The following is a 19,546-nucleotide window of genomic DNA, read 5'->3' as shown; positions in this document are numbered from 1 at the left end:
AGTACTCGTTACTTACGAATACCGAAAGTAACGATTACTATACAGAGAGGCAAATCGTGACTTTGATTACTCTGATTACTTCGTTACTTCGTACTAATCGTATCAGAGCGAGTAACGACTATTGTATCTACTTTGATTACTTTGATTACTCTGATTACTTCGTTACTTCATACCAATCGTATTAAAGCGAGTAACGACTATTGTATCTACTTTGATTACTCTGATTACTTCGTTACTTCGTATCAATCGTATTAGAGCAAGTAACGACTATTGTATCTACTTTGATTACTCTGATTTCTTCGTACCAATCGTATCAGACCGAGTAACGACTATTGTATCCACTTTGATTACACTGATTAGTTCGTACTTCGTGAAGGTCGTTATTATATCGGAATACCTGTACAAAATACCTAACTACTGAGAAATACGATTCTCGATATGATTACCGGTACTCAAATATAAAAGTAACAAAAATAATCATAGTATAGTAATCAAAGTATCGAATAATGTAAACTGTAAATGATTACTTTATACAAAATACCTACCTACTGAGAAATACGTTTCTCGATATAATTACCGGTACTCAAATACAAAACTAAAAGGGGTGATACACACTCGAGTAAGTACGCGAACTTATGGTTCGGCGACCTTTTTCGCGCGTGTATCACAGCAAGTACGCGTACTTTAAGTCCGCCAAGTAAGTACGCCGTCGATCCAACAAGTTTGAAATCTTACTCGTAACCCGTACGTGTATCACTGCCACGAGCCACGGGCCTCGAGCCATCATGTTATTGCGTTTAAAGTTACACTTATATTTTCACTAATTAAGCAAATTGCCTAGAAATAATTCAATCGTTTATTGTTGAAAGGAGACAAGTTACATTTTATTAGTTTTGAGAAAACCGTAAAACACAATTTTAAGCTATACTAAATTATTTTTGATTATTTGTTTTTGAGTAAACCTAATTATTTATAGGCTGTTTTATCCTCCTGATGAAAATATTACCCTCTTATCTATGATATTTTGTTTGTTACCCACACTTTTCGATTTCGTCTTTTTTTATTAGTATTAAAAATATTTAACACGATAGGATACGATACGAAGTATATAATACGATAAAATTCCTAAATAGCACAAACCACCGACGGCGACCGCGATCTTTAAAACCGCGTACTTTAAGTCTGCCGTGTATCACCGACGCCGAGCCGAGTAAGTCCGCGATCTTTAAACCCGCGTACTTAAAGTTTGCATGTGTATCACGCGCTTAACAAAAGTAATCATAGAAATCAGAGTAACGAATACTGTAAATGATTACTTTATACAAAAGTAACGATTTGAACGAATACTCGAAAGTAACTATAATCAACATCACTAACAGACGAGCGACTGTGGCCGGCCACAGTCGCTCACATAAGAATTCACGGTCAATCATCGGAAACTACTTTTGTGGATCCACAGCGTGGACGGCCACAGTCGCTCGTCTGTGGCCGGTCTTAATCTTCCATCGATTTGTACGACTGCTTTCTGATTCAGCAATGCCTTTGGTTCTTAGTATGTTCAAAAGCGTTTAATCCTATACCCTATCGACATCCATTTCGTATTCCATGAAAGCCACAGACATATACCTACGTCACAGTATATAGAGGTTCCACAGTAAAACCACTCCTCTGTCGGCGCTTTGATCTCAAGAAGTAATACCGGCAGTACGCAATTGGTAATTCACCAGTGGTGGATGCGGGTTTTCCCTGTTAAAATCCGTACGTTTCTATGCGACTAGCAATGCGAGAGTGGGGCAAAAGCGACTGGGAACATTGCTCGGTCGCCATGCGCGACTACAGATTTTACTTCCAATTTTTCGGAGAGTGGTTCTACTGTCCCTCTTTATACTGTGCCTACGTTGGTAGCGGTATTTTCCTGCGAAGAAATTTTTTTAATGTATGGTTCATCAGACTGATTAACCTGTATTAATCGATTTTTTTATCCAGTGTTTTTTCGGAATTGAATAATTATTAGGTTTGTTCTAGCATCAGTTTCAAACGGTTTGAAACCATCAGCGAATAGTCGACCAGCGCGAGTAGAGGGGATAGCACTGGTGACTGTATTATGTTCTCTCACTGACCAACTATTTGCTGACGGTTTCTGACTAGTTTGACTGTTTGCTAGAACAAACCTATTATCCGTTTTTCTATCGGAACGGTATAAAATAAAGGTGTCGGTAATTTGAAAAAAATTTCCAATTTTTTTTTAAAGTAGGATGTAATTTTAAAATTAAAACATAGTTTTAATTACACCAACTTTTCATTATAACAATTTTCGATATTGTGAAATATATTGAGCGCAATTCATATTTTTAGCATACCTCGTATAATATTGATAAAATTTGATATCTGATGATTGCATCTTAGGTTTTAGATCATGCAGAGCTTTTTATGAAGAATACCTTTTTTCGGAAAATTAATAATAAAAAAGTTTCCCATATGGTTCCTATAGTTACGCAGACACATTGTGCACCTCCAGGATATTAAGTGGACGATTTTTATAAAATCATCTAAAAAAGTTAAATTCTGTTAATCAAAAAGTTATGTTCCTTTTTTACTTAAAATTTACCAAGAGTTGTGTTTAAAATCACCATGTGTTAACATGCACTACAACTCTTAATGAACCAAAATTCCTAAATCCATTTCTCCACGTTAATGCAAAGTGACCAAGTATTATGGAGCATTAGATACTCAGTATTAAATTTGGGACCCCTCGAGCGTTTCCCGTTTCTATACATATTCATATAATAGTAATCACATCATATATGTGTCATTTGAGCCCTGTAACTACATTTCCTGGCCATTGTTGGTGGGCTATCGCTACCCCACTCCGTCCTTCTCGATTTACCCCTCACTACCCTTTTGCACTTACTTCATAATTCTCCCCCGTTTTTAAGTTTTACGGACAGAACCGGTTTTAGCGAATTTATCAGTAGTTTGGAACACAAAAGGGAATGCTTTAAGGGCGTAGGCGCAAAATTTCGCTCCACTGTGTTTTAAATGCATTCATTTTTTTTTCGAATCCTGAAAAAACCAATATAGTCCGTTCGTTAACGGTAAAATATTGCAAAACCTCTAAATTCTAAAGAACCGCTACAATTTAGAAGAAATTTTGCAAATAAACTCATCTTATCCTTCTCTTCAAAAATGATATGACTACAATCATCATCCAACCAATTCACGTCCACTGCTGGACATAGGTCTCCCTCAATTGTTTCCACACTTCACGGTTTTGTGCTGATTTTTGCCAGTTTTTACTAATCCGCCTGATATCATCTGCCCATCGTGTAGGCGGCCTTCCTCTACTTCGTTTATCTTCTCTTGGTCTCCACTCCATCAGCTTTCGTGCCCATCTTGAATCTTTCAGCCTGGCGACGTGTCCTGCCCAGTTCCATTTGAGCCTGGTGATACGTTCTACAACATCTGCGATACCGGTTGTTTGTCTGAGATCTTCATTTCTTATTTTATCCCGTAGAGTTACGCCCAGCATGGATCTTTCCATGCGCCTTTGAGCAACCCGCATTTTCGACGCTGTTGCCTTGGTTAGAGTCAGTGTCTCTGCTCCATATGTCATTACCGGTAGCACACATTGGTCAAACACTTGTCTTTTTAAACCGATCGGTATACTGCTCCTAAATATGTCTCTCAGAGCTCCGTAGGCTGCCCAAGCAAGAGTTAATCTTCTTTTTATTTCGCATGTTTGGTTATCTCTGCCAATTCTAATTTCATGACCCAAGTAAATGTACTTTTCCACTAGTTCTACTTCTTGTTCGCGTATAATCAGCTGCCCGCTAGGAATCAGATTAGTCATAAATTTAGTTTTAGAAAAGTTCATTTTCAGGCCTATTTTCCAGCAGATAGCGTCTAACTCATTTAGCATTTTCTTTACTTCTCCTAGGTCATCAGTTATAAGGACTATGTCATCTGCAAAACGAAGATGATTTAACTTTTCTCCATCTATTTTGATCCCTTTATTGTCCCAGTTGAGCATCTTAAAGGCATATTCCAGAACAGTTATGAATAGTTTTGGCGAGAGTGTGTCGCCTTGTCTTACGCCGCGTTCTATGCTTATTTGTTTGGTTTTATCATGTAACTTAACACTCATTGTTGCCTCTTTATAAATATTATAGATGAGTGTACTGTAACGGTAGTCAATGCGGCATTCATGACTACAATATGTGCTTTTTATTTTTAAGGGGTGAAAACTACCCTTTTTTACCAAAAATTAAAAACAGCCGATATAAGCGTTATTTAAATCTAAATTATGTGTAGGTACGTTAAATAGTATGTTAAATATAGGAATTTGATTGTTTCTCATATTGAAATGTATTTTATGGTTTATAACTATTTTTAAACCCTTAAACACTACCCTCTAAATAAGAATTTGTTTAAAAAATATTTTGTAACTTTAAATTAAGTAATAATGTATTTTGTAGTGATCTAAACTTTATTTTATGTTTGCAATTTAGTTTATTAAGTATTTAATATTTTCAACCCTTATAAATTACCCCTACAAATAGATTTATTAGATCATTCACTCACGTTAAAATATTGCAAAACCTGTGAATTTTAAACAACCGCTTGGGTTAACATGAAATTTGGCATTCACATAGCTAATAAGTTAAGGAAAAAAAGTGATATAGTACCGATATGTACTTTTGCCCTGGGGGTGAGTTTCACCCCTTATCGGGGGTGAAAAAATATAGGTCCAAAATAAGTCCGAAAATGGATAAACTGACTAATTCTAAGCAACTTTTGTTCTATAAAGTTTTTTCACAAGTCAATACTTTTCGAGTTATTTGCGAGTGAATATGTTTATTTTTCAACAAAAGAACCACGTTGTTAGACGGTTTTTCGCAAATAACTCAAAAAGTAAGTATTTTATCGAAAAAATATTCCTAGCAGAAATATAGATTATTATATGAGAATTTGTGTATGTATGAAGTTTGGAGACTTAGTAGAACCAGTGTCGTAGCTAATGAAGTTCCAAGATACGGGGTGTTGAGATTTCTCTTACAAAGTAAAGATTTATTGATTGCTCTAAAACCGGTTGAGATATGCAAATGAAATTTGGTGGGTTTTAAGAGGTAGTTATTACGCATTTATTGACAGGCTTACTATTAAGAATTTTATATTCATCATTGGCGCGCATACGGGTACTACTCTGAATTAAAAAAAATAGTACGCCACTGAGGTATTTCAAATTAAAAAGCATTTTTGAGTTACCTATTTAATTTATGACAGAAAATATATCTTCCATTTTTTTCATACGATGCGCCTTTTTCATGAAAAAAAAAAGTAAAATACTTATATCAACGCTTAAAAAGTATTCGACATAAGTTTCAATGTGGTTTTTTAACGATAACTTCTGTAATTTTCAAGATATTTCATTGTTCCAAAGCTTATTTTATGGGGAATTGTAAGTGCTAAAAGTGTGCAAAAGCTGGACTTTCTGGATGTCTTTGATTTTTAAAGCATGCGATTCAAAAGGCTTAGAAAACTGCTTCTCACACGTGCAAACTTAAAATATAAATATCTCACTCAGTGTTTACCATAGAGACATTGAGAAAACTGAATAAGTTTTAGTATAAAAAATACTACATTTTAGTATTGATATATATTTTTCAGATTTCTTTTAGTTTTCAAGTAATTTTGGAAAAATGGAAAACATTTATAAAATATCAAAAAATAATTTAATACTAAATTGAAATTTTTTTCAAACCTAAGCACTTTAAACTGGTTAAAATCTCAGAACGCGTAGTCAGGCTATAAATAAACCTAATTGTGTATGGAATAATGTTAATTTTTATTTTTGTGGAAAATTCACCAATTTAAGTAATTGATCTTTTGATTTTTCAACGACATAATCGTTTTGTTTTTGTAATAACTCAGCCATTTTTTATTCAAATCACTTTTGTCATAGCACCTTTTAAAGGCATCAGTAAAATATTTAAAAGATGTCTCCATAATTTTTTTCTAAAAATCTCTATTTCTTGCGTTATTTAATGATAAAATGTTTGATTCAAGGTTAATTCGAAAAAACCCCGATTTTAAGTAGGCTGTAAACTTAGGTTGTGTTATTGCTATAATAATTTAAAAAACACCACTCCATTCACTCATTTAATAGGTCTCTTTTTCATTATAATGGCTTTTTCGTAAAAATGCATAATTTTAGAGATATTTTTGAAAACCAACTCAAAAACATACATTTTTCATGTAGGAAATCATCAATTTCGATCGTGAATAACTTGCTAAATATCGATTTACCGAAAAAGTTGTATATAAGATTTTTTACTCAGAATTGAAATATCTATTAATTTCCGAGGTTATTTTGAGGTTACATATTTCCACCACCGAGAAGGGGTGGTACCCACCCCCAGAGCAAAAGCACACATCGGCACAATATCACTTTTTTTCTTTGACATATTATCTATATGTATGCCAAATTTCAAGTCAGTCCAAGTGGTTCTTTAAAATTTACCACAAAAACCGTCAAAGAATGGACTAATAAGAATTTTTGAAAAATTTAAACTAATTTAAACTAAAATAATTTAAACCCAAAGTCCCTAAAACCTTTTATAATGTTTATTTTAATAACTTACAGACAGGGGTAAAAAAAAGAAAATTCAGTGTCATTTTTAATTTCAAATATCTCATTCAAAACTTTTTGGTTATTTTAAGGTACCTTCAACCCTCGGCAATAATGTTCATTCTGCGTTTAAATTTTCCAAAAATACTTATTAGTTATATTTACTTTGAAACTACCATTTACACCATTTAAAAGTTTAAAAAGTTCATGTTTTGCCAAAAAATATGCCGTTCATAATGCGGCAAAGGTAAAGCGTTTAAAAAACGTTTTTTCTATTTCAAAAACTGAATTCATAACTTCAAAAGTCTCAATATCTCCGGTTCTAATCAATCAAAATTGATGTTTTTTTGTTTTCGTGAATTGTTTATTTGACCGAGTAATTTGTTTAAACAATTTAAAGTAAATATTTATTTTGCAAAATATTATTTTTTTCTTATTGATATAACGAAAAGCTAGAATCGGAGATACTGAGACTTTTATAACTTTGAAGTTATGAATTCAGTTTTTGAAATAGTAAAACCGAGAAATGAAAAAAACGGAAATAGTAAAACCGAGAACTCGGGTTCTAAGGATCGTAGGACATTGTATTTTTTTAATTCGTGTAAAAATGTCAACATTTCGAATAAACAAATACCTTTCTACAACGATCTCTGGAAATACGACAACGCAAATGAAAAAGGACAATGGAAAAAATGGAAAGGAAATATTGATATGTACTTGAAATATCACAAATTTTTATGGTAAAGAATTCGAATTAACAGAGGAACTGAAAGCATACAAAATTGACATTCTAGGCCTGAGCGAAACGAAGAAAAAGGGAAGAGAAAATGTGAGATATGGCGATAGTTGCTTTTTTTACTCAAAGGTAAATTAAATGGAAAGGCCAAAAAAGGGAGTGGGTTTATAATCAAGAACGATTTAAGTAAAAGAGTTGTGAAATCGAGCAATAAACTCTAGAATAATTACTAAAAGCCTAAATCTAGATGAATTAGTTAGCATAATACTAATAAATTGCTCGTCAAAAGGCAGTGATATAGAAAATTATGCTCATTTTCATAGTTAATTTTTTCGTGAACAGAGAAACGGATTCCGCTAAATTTTTTTATTATTTTAGATTTTTCTTTAGCATTTACATAGTTGTGCAAAAGTTTACTCAAACTTCTTTGTTGTACTTATACCGGGTGGAAGAAAAGAAATGTTTTTCTTATGTTAAGTTTGCGACACTCTGTAGGGAGGACGAGATACAAATTTTAGTATACATTGGGATCGTGTTATTGTAGTCTTAAGTTTTGTGAAAATTTTGTTTTTTAAATGTCCCTGATATCTTTAGCAACAAAGAAGATAGGTGTTTTTACTCTTCAACGTGTGTTTTAACGGAAACAAAACTAAATTAACAATAAAATAAAACTAAATTAACAGTTAACAAAACTTAAAAACAGAAAGGCACATAACAGTTCTTAGCAGTAAACAGTTCTTATCGACACCTATAAGAGTTATTTGTCGACCAGGTAAGCGGTATGTACAGGGCAACATAAGAGAGACGAGATTGTTTAATGGAGGCTCTGTTATGTTTTGGGGTTGAATTTTCTTGAGAATAAGTACGGGTTTGGTGTCTACGTCTAGGCTCTTTAAATAGCGAGAGGTACATTACACAGATGTTTTTTTTTAAACACTCTGTTCCTTTCTTCACTATATGTAGGAAATAATTTCATTACAGTGGTATGATAAGACATGGCCTTCTCACGAATCGCATGTCGTCAGTTAAAACACATATTAAAGAGTAAAACCGTCTAGTTTCTTTGCTATTAAAGATTAGAGAGAAATTATAAAAATATAATATTCACAAAATATGAGACTATAACATAATATGTATTGATGTATACCCACCTTTGTGCCATTGGCTCTCTACAAGGTGTCTTAAACTTTTGTTTCAGTTAAAACATTTGTTAAACTACAAAACCATATATTTCCTTTGTTTCAAAAGATATCAGGGACATTCAAAAAACATAATGTTCACAAAACATAAGATTACAATAAGATTCTGATGTATAGCAAGCGCCAGTTAACTTGGCGACAGCGAATACGCACAACGACACTGAGACTGATGATCATCCCATAAGCCACTGTGCAATGCGTCTCGCCAAGTTAACTGGCGCTTGCATATGTGTCATTTGAGGGCACAGAAGATCAAAAAATGACTCAATTTTATAACAAACTTCAAACAGCCTTAGACGAAGTGAGAAAAGAATTATTATGGGGGAATGGAATGCAAGAAATGGAAATGACATCAACAAGGGACTCGGAAGTATTGAGCAGTATAGGAGAGCAGTTGAGCACATAAATGGTAAGAATATGATACAATTCTGTGATCAATTTCTTTGCCTTATCCCTATGCGAGGTCGGATTCCCTAATTGCATTTCTCCACACAATTCTATCTTGGGTCATATCAATATTAATCCCCTTTACCAACATGTTCTGCCTAATCGTCTCCCCCACGTCTTCTTTGGTCTTCCTCTCCTACTCCTTCCAGAAATCTGCACTTCAGCTATTCTTCATATTGGGTGATTAACGTCTTGACGTTGAACATGACCAAACCACCTTAACCTATGCTCTCTAATTTTGGCATCAATTGGTGCCACACCTAGACTTCCCCTAATATACTCATTTCTAATTTTATCTTCTTTAATCATATCTTCTTTGTCACTCCACTCATTCATCTAAGCATTCTCATTTCCGCCACATGCATTCGTTGTTCCTCTTTCCTTTTCACTGCCCAACATTCAGTTCCGTACATCATAGCCGGTCTTATGGCTGTTTTATAGAATTTTCCCTTCAGCTTCATTGGAATTTTTCTGTCACACAACACACCACTCGCAGCCCTAATTCTACTGCATGCATCTCCATCTATTTCTCCATTACTCTGTAATACCGATCCCAGGTACTTGAAACTATTACTTTTTACAATCAGTTCACCATCCAAAGATACCATTTTATTTGTATTAACTCCATCTTTAAATGAACATTTCAAATACTCTGTTTTTGTCCTACTAAGTTTTAAACCTTTTTCCTCCAGAGCTTGTCTCCACTGTTCCAGTTTTTGTTCTAAGTCTCTTTCACTATTTCATATTAACACTACATCATCAGCATACATTAGGCACCATGGAATGCTACCCTGTAGTTTCGCTGTTATCTGGTCCAAAACTAATGAGAATAAATAAGGACTAAGAATCGAGCCTTGGTGCAATCCTACTTTCACCTGAAATTTATCAGTCTCTCCCACACCTGTCGTAACACTAGTCGTTACTCCCTCATACATATATCTCACAATCTTTACATATTCGCCAGCGACTCCTTTCTTATTGAGTGCCCACCATAGAATCTCTCGAGGAACTCTATCATATGCTTTCTCAAGATCAATGAATACCATATGATACAATTCTGTGTTGTAGCAATTTTGACACCTTCAAAATATGCGACATGCACTACTGGGTATGCAACCAACATACACCCAGAAATTGACAGGTAGACGGCGCTCGGCACGCAGAGCGAGGTGGATAATTTTGAAAAGGACCCTGATGGACGCGCGAAGAAGGACAGCACTTTTTTACGTTGGGGATGATGGCAGAATAGTACCGTCGAGGTAGAATCAAGTTTTTCCGTTTTTATTGTGGCCATCCTTACGTATTTTCAAAAATAGATCGAGTTTGTTGTAGTGGTAGATGATATAGATAATTTGTAAACAAATATTTAAGTGATTAAGGGTGGTTTTCGAGTTCACCGTGCCAACTCGTGTTTTGTTTGTTTGTTGAGCCATTTGTGTTTAGTGAAAGCCCTTCTGTTGGTTCCCGTTATCGCCTTCCTTTCGTGGGATATGTTCTGGTGGGATGTGAAAGGAGTATATAGTGCCGCTGGCGATATTTTCCTGTGCCAGAGTAAGGTACCGTTGCTGCATTAAGGTAACAAATTATTTTAATCTGACTCTGGAATATTCAAGTACCTACTTCGACAGATAAGAATGTCTTTTTTAAAGACAGATTCGTGTAATAGCCGACTTTGTCAGGATACATAGACTGTCCTAATTTTTTTGTCCAGTGGTGACCAATTAATCTGACTCTCGAATGTTCAAGTACCTACTTCGACAGATAAGAGTGTTTTCTTTAAAGACAGATTCGTGTAATAGCCGACTTTGTCAGGATACATGGACTGTCCTAATTTTTTTAATTTTTTGTCCAGTAGTGACCAAATTAACTTTCCCTTTTTTATGCTTAATTCTACAAATAAAGAAATGAGATATCGTATATGTATTTAGCTAAGGTATATTTTAATATTAACTATCGGGAATTTGTTGAGCTCAGCATCTTTCAATAAAACCTACAGTGCTGCCATTTTTCTAGTTTTCCAGTTTTAATTTTTATTTTTTTTAAATTCATTTTTTTTACAAAAATAACAGGTGCACAATGTGCTTTTGCGAAGGTAAGATTAAGTAGTAATTTCCATACCAATAGATACAGTATCTCTAGGTTTTATATTTTTTTTACATTTTATATTTTTACATTTTATATTTTTACATTTTATATTTTTACGGCTTTGTGTTTTTTTTCTTGTAGGTTTATATTTACGTTTAATATAATTTTGGTTAATGCATAGTCAATTCCAGTGCCGGCGACTAACAGAACTGACTTGTACTGAATTGGCATTGCGAATATGTTTTGTCCATTTTTGTATTATTGTGCAACTTAACGTAGAATAAATGCTTAAAATTTTCGTTTCTTTACGATTTTCATTTTTTTATTACATTTAAATTTTTTTATAATCACTAAAAAAGTTAATTTTTAACACTCATTTAGTTCCGGTTTAAGGTGTATCTATAAGGTAAGGTAAGGTAAGGTAAAATCCTACGTATGTAGGTTGGCGTCCAACTTTTCGTTTTCTTCTTCGTTTTCATTTCAATTTTCTTCTTCGTTTTTTTATCGACCCCGACCCCTCCGAAAACTTCAAAGAGCAACGGTGCAGTATTTCATATATGTCGGCATCTTCAGGCTGTTGCCACTTTATAGGCACCCAAGGTTGCCGCACATAAATGACGCCCATATGTGGGGCTTTATTTTCTTCTCTTTGTCTACCTTGATCTATTTTTATTTTTTTTGCCTACGAGTTTAGTGTGTGAGTATTTAGTTATTACGTTCATGTCACCTTCCGTTGTTTTATTTATTTCGTCTCGTACTTCTAGATATCAGTTTTGTATGTCGTTTGTTCTCGTTATCTTAGTATAGTTTAGCCTATTTATAGTTAGTATAGTTACTTATAGTTAGTATAGCTTCATAGTTCTGCGGTGTGTGCTCATAAGTCTCCATTAATATTCAGTTTTCTGTTCCGGATACTCCAGTTGAACAATGGCATCCCTTTTTGTTGACGATTTACTTGAAGAGCAAGTAGATTATGAGTTGTGTATTAGAGGTACTGCACCACTGGACACTCCTCTAGAAGATAAGCGTAGTGTCCTAGACCTACTTATCGAAAACAGTACTCCTATAATTGGTACTGACAAATTAGGCTCACTGCAGAAATTTGAGGACGAACTACAAAGCATCGAGAATTCTATTTCTGATGCTAAAAATTTGATTAAACAAATCACTGAAGGAAGTACCGACGTATCTTCCCGTACTGTCACATCTCGTCTATCCCACATTCATCACCGGATAGGTTTGGTCGTAATCCCACTCGATAATTCTTCGGCATCAGACAGTTTGGCTAAATTACGAATGTCATGCTTAGTAGTAGAAGCCAATTATCGTCGAAACTCTCGTACATCACAGGTAGGCCTTTCTTATGCTTCTGCTCCGTCCAGCAACCCTTTGCCCGAAACACCCCAACTGCCAAACTCTTCCTCTCTTAATACACCGTCCACAATTACGTACGTACAGAAAACCCATTTGTCGGACTGGAATATTAAGTTTACAGGTGACCCAAAGTCCGTGTTCTCGTTCGTAGAAAAGGTTAACGATTTGGTGGAATCTAGAAACATAGGACCAGATATTCTTTTCCGGTCAGCAGTGGAATTATTTTCTGGTAGCGCGGCCGTATGGTATCGTAGCGTTAAGCATTCCGTTTCGTCTTGGGAAGATATCGTGAGTCTGGTAAAAGAATCTTTTCTCCCGCCAGATTACGACGAAGAAATTTGGGACCAAATCAAGTCTAGAAAGCAGAAGAGGGGAGAATCCGTTGTTCTTTTCGTAGCTCATATGGACGTACTGTTTAAACGACTCCCTATCTACCCCTCTGAAGAAAAAAGGATTAAATATCTACGTAGAAACGTAGCTCCCGAATCGGCTCAACACATAATCCTGCAAGATACCCCGACCGTCACTGCGTTTACCTCTTTAGTAAAACGTCTTGAGGAAAGTATGGTACAGCTATCCATCAAACCTCAGCCCAAGCCCACTTTCGTCTCTCCCGTAGATGTCCCCAGGAACAACCGACCCCCAGAACAAACAAGGTCTCGTACTCCCCAGGCCAACGACCAAACTCCCGCAGTTATGTCCAATTCAAACACTAACTCCCAAAGAGTATCGACTCTGTGTTGGAATTGCTCAGGCACGGACCACACTCACCGATCTTGTAACGCCCCTAGGACCGTATTTTGTTACCGATGTGGGAATAAAAATCATACCGTTCGTACTTGTACGAGTTGTCTACCAAAAAACGAATAAGTCAGGTATGTTCCGTCGGCCAACATACCTCCACAAACGCAGTCACAGCCGACAAAAATAAATCAGAAGACTGGTCTAATTGGGTCAGTTTTGTGCATAAGTTTATGGCTAGCGAAGACCATGCAAGTGCGGCTCCCGTCTTAGTTAATAAAGTTTCAGACAACAGACCATATATCGTAATAGAAGTGTATTCACAAGAGTTTACCGTTCTTCTAGATACGGGTTGCAGTACTACCGTGGTAGGATCTAACGGCTTAAAGTTTTTAGAGTCTATAGGAGTCAAAACTCTGTCGTCAAAACATAGTTACGTTACTCTGGCAGATGGGTCTTCAAAGGATGTTCTGGGTACAATTGATCTTCCGATTACTGCGGGTGATTGCACCCATGTCGTGAACGCCCTTATCGTACCGAGTCTTCCGTGTAGCTTCATCCTCGGAAGCAATTTCATTAGAGAACTTGCGTTAACAGTCAATTTTTCAGACAATACCTGGGAAACCAAAGGTAAAGTCAGTATTGTACATAGTCCCAATCCCGACGAAAATACGTCCCTATGTAGTCTTTGCACCATAGACGATTTGTCTCCCGATCTTCGTGCCATCGCAGAAGATACTATTAGGTGTTTCGAAACGATTACTAATGAGGAACACTTAGGGCGAACGGACAAAATCCAAATGTACATAGACACCGGAGATTCAAAGCCCGTTAAAAAGAGACAATATCCAATGTCCCCTTACATGGCCAATATATTGGGTAAGGAACTCGACGAAATGCTCAAGTTAGGAGTTGTAGAACGATCTAATAGCCCCTGGAGCTCCCCAGTATTGCTTGTGAAGAAAAAATCTGGTGAGTACCGTTTCTGTTTTGATGGTAGGTCGCTAAATGAAGTTACTCGTTTCGATTCCTATCCGTTGCCTAGTATTGATCGTATCCTGTCACTTCTTAGAGGAGCAAAGTTCATTAGTTCTATTGATCTCCGTAAGGCTTTTTGGCAAGTCCCTCTCGATAAAGAATCTCGTGAAAAAACTGCGTTTAGTGTGGTAGGTAGAGGTCTGTTTCAGTTTACCGTCATGCCTTTCGGACTCTCTAATTCCGCCCAAACTCAGCAAAGATTGGTAGACGCTATCTTTGGTCCTGAGCTCGAGCCCTGGGTATTTTGTTACCTCGATGATATAATCATCTGCTCCCCAAATTTCGATGAACACATTCGAATTTTAATGTTAGTTTTGGACAGGCTCAAGGAGGCCAAACTAACAATAAATTTGAAAAAGTGTGAGTTTTTCAAAACTCAGCTGAAATTTTTAGGATATATTGTGGGAGACAACTCGCTCCGTACCGATCCCGATAAGATATCTGCTATGGTTAGTTACCCTCGGCCTTCCAATGCTACCGAAATTAAAAGGTTCATTGGATTGTGTTCATGGTATAGGCGGTTCATTAAGGATTTTTCGTCTGTTGTCTCGCCAATTAATGATCTGCTCAAAGGGAAGAGAAAAAAGCAGTCTGTCGATTGGAATCTCGAAGCTGAAAACTCTTTCCTACGTATAAAGGAGGCACTGGTTTCTGCACCCGTTCTGTCCCAACCCGACTTTACACAACCTTTTGTTATTCAGTGCGATGCAAGCGACACTGGACTAGGTGGTGTATTGACACAAAATTTAGACGGAGGAGAAAAGGTGATTGCCTATGCCAGTCGCTCGCTCACTAGGACAGAACGCAATTATTCGGTCACTGAGCGAGAATGCCTTGCTGTTCTTTTCTCCATTGAAAAGTTTAGGCCCTATGTTGAAGGTGTTAAGTTTGTCGTTATCACTGACCACCACTCTCTGTTGTGGTTGAGTAACCTCAAAAACCCGTCTGGACGTCTGGCTAGGTGGTCTATGAGACTTCGTCAGCACGATTTCGATCTCATTCACCGCAAGGGATCCTGTCATAATGTTCCGGACGCCCTTAGCAGGGCTCACGAACGTGAAGCGGCTCCCGATCTACCAATTCACGTAGATCCCGTTTCCGACATTCCCGTCGTATGTTACGTTGAGGTAGATGCAGATAGAATCGACCCTTCTTTCGATAATTTTCGATCGAGAATACTTCGTGATCCCGATCAATTTCCCCAGTGGAAGGTCGATAACGACCTTGTATACAAATTTATGCCTACCAACTCGCCTTTCGTTGCTAACGCAATTGAGTGGAAAGTATTAGTCCCGAAACCCCAACGCCCCGAGGTGATTAAGTCATGTCACGATCCGCCTACGTGTGCTCACTTAGGTTTTTATAAAACTTTGTCCCGAGTACAAGAGCGATACTATTGGCCGAAAATGAGGCGTGACATTCTCCAATATGTTAGGTCCTGCTTAATATGTGGTGCACAGAAAGCACCAAATACGGCTCCTATGGGAATGATGGGTCGCGAGAAAACGGCCGACCGTCCGTGGCAAGTGATTGCCGTAGATTTGATAGGTCCGTTAACTAGGTCCAGGAAAGGTTACACATGGCTCTTGGTGATTGCGGATTGGTTTTCAAAATACACTCTCCTACACCCACTAAGGAATGCAACCGCCACAAATATCGCTTCGTATCTAGAAGATAACGTCTTCCTTATATTTGGCGTTCCTGAATACGTAATGTGTGACAATGCCCACAACTTTACCGGCCCCCCTTTGAGAAATCTCTGTGAGAGGTATAACGTCCGTAAGATATGGTACAGTGCCGTTTATTCGCCCCAATGCAATTTTGTGGAGCGAACCAATAAAACAATTGGTACCGCAATTCGGTCGTATATAGATGAGCACCGCGATTGGGACAAAAACTTGTCGAAGATCCGACAGGCTCTAAATACAGCTAAACACGAAGTTACGGGGTATACGCCATGCTTTTTGAATTTCGCTCGTCACGTCCCGATCTCTGGTAACTACTATCAGTCCCCCACCCCTGCTCATGATGATTTTGAAATTGTCCCGGGTGACCGTCAAGCTTATGCAGCTTCCGTAAAAGGTCTGTCCGAAGTTTTCCCGATAGTCCGACAAGGACTACACAAGGCATACACGAGGAATGCCAACGCTTACAATATGCGGAGACGCCCCATCCAATTTTCAGTCGGCGATACCGTGTGGAAGAGGAACATCGTGCAGTCAAACGCTGCTAAGAATTTTATGTCCAAACTAGCTCCCAAATTCGTCATGTGTAAGGTGCTAAGGAAACTATCGCCTGTAGTATACAAGCTGAGCAATTTAGATGGTGTCAGCATAGGCAATTGGCATATCAAGGACCTTAAAGAGTTCCATTCCCCTGACGATGAAGTGGACGACACATCAGATACCGAAGTAAACGAGTGAAACTGCACGAGGATAGGTTAGGGTGGTACTAGAATCCCACTCGCCGAGGGTCCTGCGGTTCCACCGCGTCAATACGGTATTTGTGTACGGTAGGTGTACCGATCGTTACGGTACAACTTCACGTGCAATCCCGTTCTTTTTGCTTTATTTACGTCTAGTTCTCGAGTCGCACTGGGTATATTACTTAGAAAAACTGGTGACCCGTTTTCTCTCTCGGGGAGAGGCTGTGTAGCAATTTTGACACCTTCAAAATATGCGACATGCACTACTGGGTATGCAACCAACATACACCCAGAAATTGACAGGTAGACGGCGCTCGGCACGCAGAGCGAGGTGGATAATTTTGAAAAGGACCCTGATGGACGCGCGAAGAAGGACAGCACTTTTTTACGTTGGGGATGATGGCAGAATAGTACCGTCGAGGTAGAATCAAGTTTTTCCGTTTTTATTGTGGCCATCCTTACGTATTTTCAAAAATAGATCGAGTTTGTTGTAGTGGTAGATGATATAGATAATTTGTAAACAAATATTTAAGTGATTAAGGGTGGTTTTCGAGTTCACCGTGCCAACTCGTGTTTTGTTTGTTTGTTGAGCCATTTGTGTTTAGTGAAAGCCCTTCTGTTGGTTCCCGTTATCGCCTTCCTTTCGTGGGATATGTTCTGGTGGGATGTGAAAGGAGTATATAGTGCCGCTGGCGATATTTTCCTGTGCCAGAGTAAGGTACCGTTGCTGCATTAAGGTAACAAATTATTTTAATCTGACTCTGGAATATTCAAGTACCTACTTCGACAGATAAGAATGTCTTTTTTAAAGACAGATTCGTGTAATAGCCGACTTTGTCAGGATACATAGACTGTCCTAATTTTTTTGTCCAGTGGTGACCAATTAATCTGACTCTCGAATGTTCAAGTACCTACTTCGACAGATAAGAGTGTTTTCTTTAAAGACAGATTCGTGTAATAGCCGACTTTGTCAGGATACATGGACTGTCCTAATTTTTTTAATTTTTTGTCCAGTAGTGACCAAATTAACTTTCCCTTTTTTATGCTTAATTCTACAAATAAAGAAATGAGATATCGTATATGTATTTAGCTAAGGTATATTTTAATATTAACTATCGGGAATTTGTTGAGCTCAGCATCTTTCAATAAAACCTACAGTGCTGCCATTTTTCTAGTTTTCCAGTTTTAATTTTTATTTTTTTTAAATTCATTTTTTTTACAAAAATAACAGGTGCACAATGTGCTTTTGCGAAGGTAAGATTAAGTAGTAATTTCCATACCAATAGATACAGTATCTCTAGGTTTTATATTTTTTTTACATTTTATATTTTTACATTTTATATTTTTACATTTTATATTTTTACGGCTTTGTGTTTTTTTTCTTGTAGGTTTATATTTACGTTTAATATAATTTTGGTTAATGCATAGTCAATTCCAGTGCCGGCGACTAACAGAACTGACTTGTACTGAATTGGCATTGCGAATATGTTTTGTCCATTTTTGTATTATTGTGCAACTTAACGTAGAATAAATGCTTAAAATTTTCGTTTCTTTACGATTTTCATTTTTTTATTACATTTAAATTTTTTTATAATCACTAAAAAAGTTAATTTTTAACACTCATTTAGTTCCGGTTTAAGGTGTATCTATAAGGTAAGGTAAGGTAAGGTAAAATCCTACGTATGTAGGTTGGCGTCCAACTTTTCGTTTTCTTCTTCGTTTTCATTTCAATTTTCTTCTTCGTTTTTTTATCGACCCCGACCCCTCCGAAAACTTCAAAGAGCAACGGTGCAGTATTTCATATATGTCGGCATCTTCAGGCTGTTGCCACTTTATAGGCACCCAAGGTTGCCGCAGTGTAGATAACTAACGACCTAAATATTGAAAATACATTCTGGTATCAAAATATGGAGGACAGATATACTTTTGAAACACAAGAAAGAGATGTTAAAAGTTTAATAGATTACATTGTGATTCCTCCAGAAATGGATATTATTAAAAATGGAAAAATGAAAAAATTTGCGGACCTAAGCACTCTACACAAGCTAGTTGTAGCAGAAATGACTATACAAAAAATGAATATGTAGTCAATAAAACATGCATTAAGATAAATGTTAAGAAGCTAAAAAAAGAGAAAGAGAAAAATGACTATAAGCAGGAAATACATAAGGAATTACAAATAATAGAGCTGGAAAGGGACCGATGAATATGGAAGAAAGATGAAAAAGACAATAAATGACCTACTATATAAAATAGCAGAGAACATTTGCGGAAAAATGTCAATAAATAAATGTCACAATAGAACAGAATGATGGAGCCAAGAAAAGAAAATAATAAAGGCGAAGAAGCAAGACTGAAAAAAATATCAACAGTGTAGAGATGAAAATAACAAAGCAGATTCTATTGAGAAACGTAATAGAGCAAAGGCAACAGTAAGGGGAGCGAAAAAATTGAGCAGGGAAGAATTTGAAAGAGAATTAGAAGCAAACTACAAAACAGAAAAGTCTGCAATAGGGAAAAAAGGTAGGGAACAGTATGAAATCAAAGTTTTTTTTTCTCTGATTCTGGCATTGGTTTAGAACTAGAACCTTTAGCCACGTAATTGTATAACTTAACACTAAGTCAGGGGAGTAATGTGTAGTGTGTGTGTTGAGTAAGTGTCTTGTTACTTTGCAAAGTCGACGTCATTGTCTTTGCAAAGAGACGCTAATTGTTTCCAAACGTCTGCGGTCCCTCCGGTGAGTACCGATCCCACAAGGACACAAACTATTTTTCATTTATTAATTTATAATAATAAACGAAAAATTTCTGCCCCTGGGAAATCAAAGTTAATAATTTGAAAATAGAGACTATTAGGACTACAGAAATAGTAG

Source organism: Diabrotica virgifera, chromosome 6 (genome assembly GCF_917563875.1).
Source record: "Diabrotica virgifera virgifera chromosome 6, PGI_DIABVI_V3a".
Classification (NCBI taxonomy): domain Eukaryota; kingdom Metazoa; phylum Arthropoda; class Insecta; order Coleoptera; family Chrysomelidae; genus Diabrotica; species Diabrotica virgifera.
The sequence above is the reverse complement of the archived record's forward strand: the minus strand, read 5'-3'. Positions refer to the sequence as shown.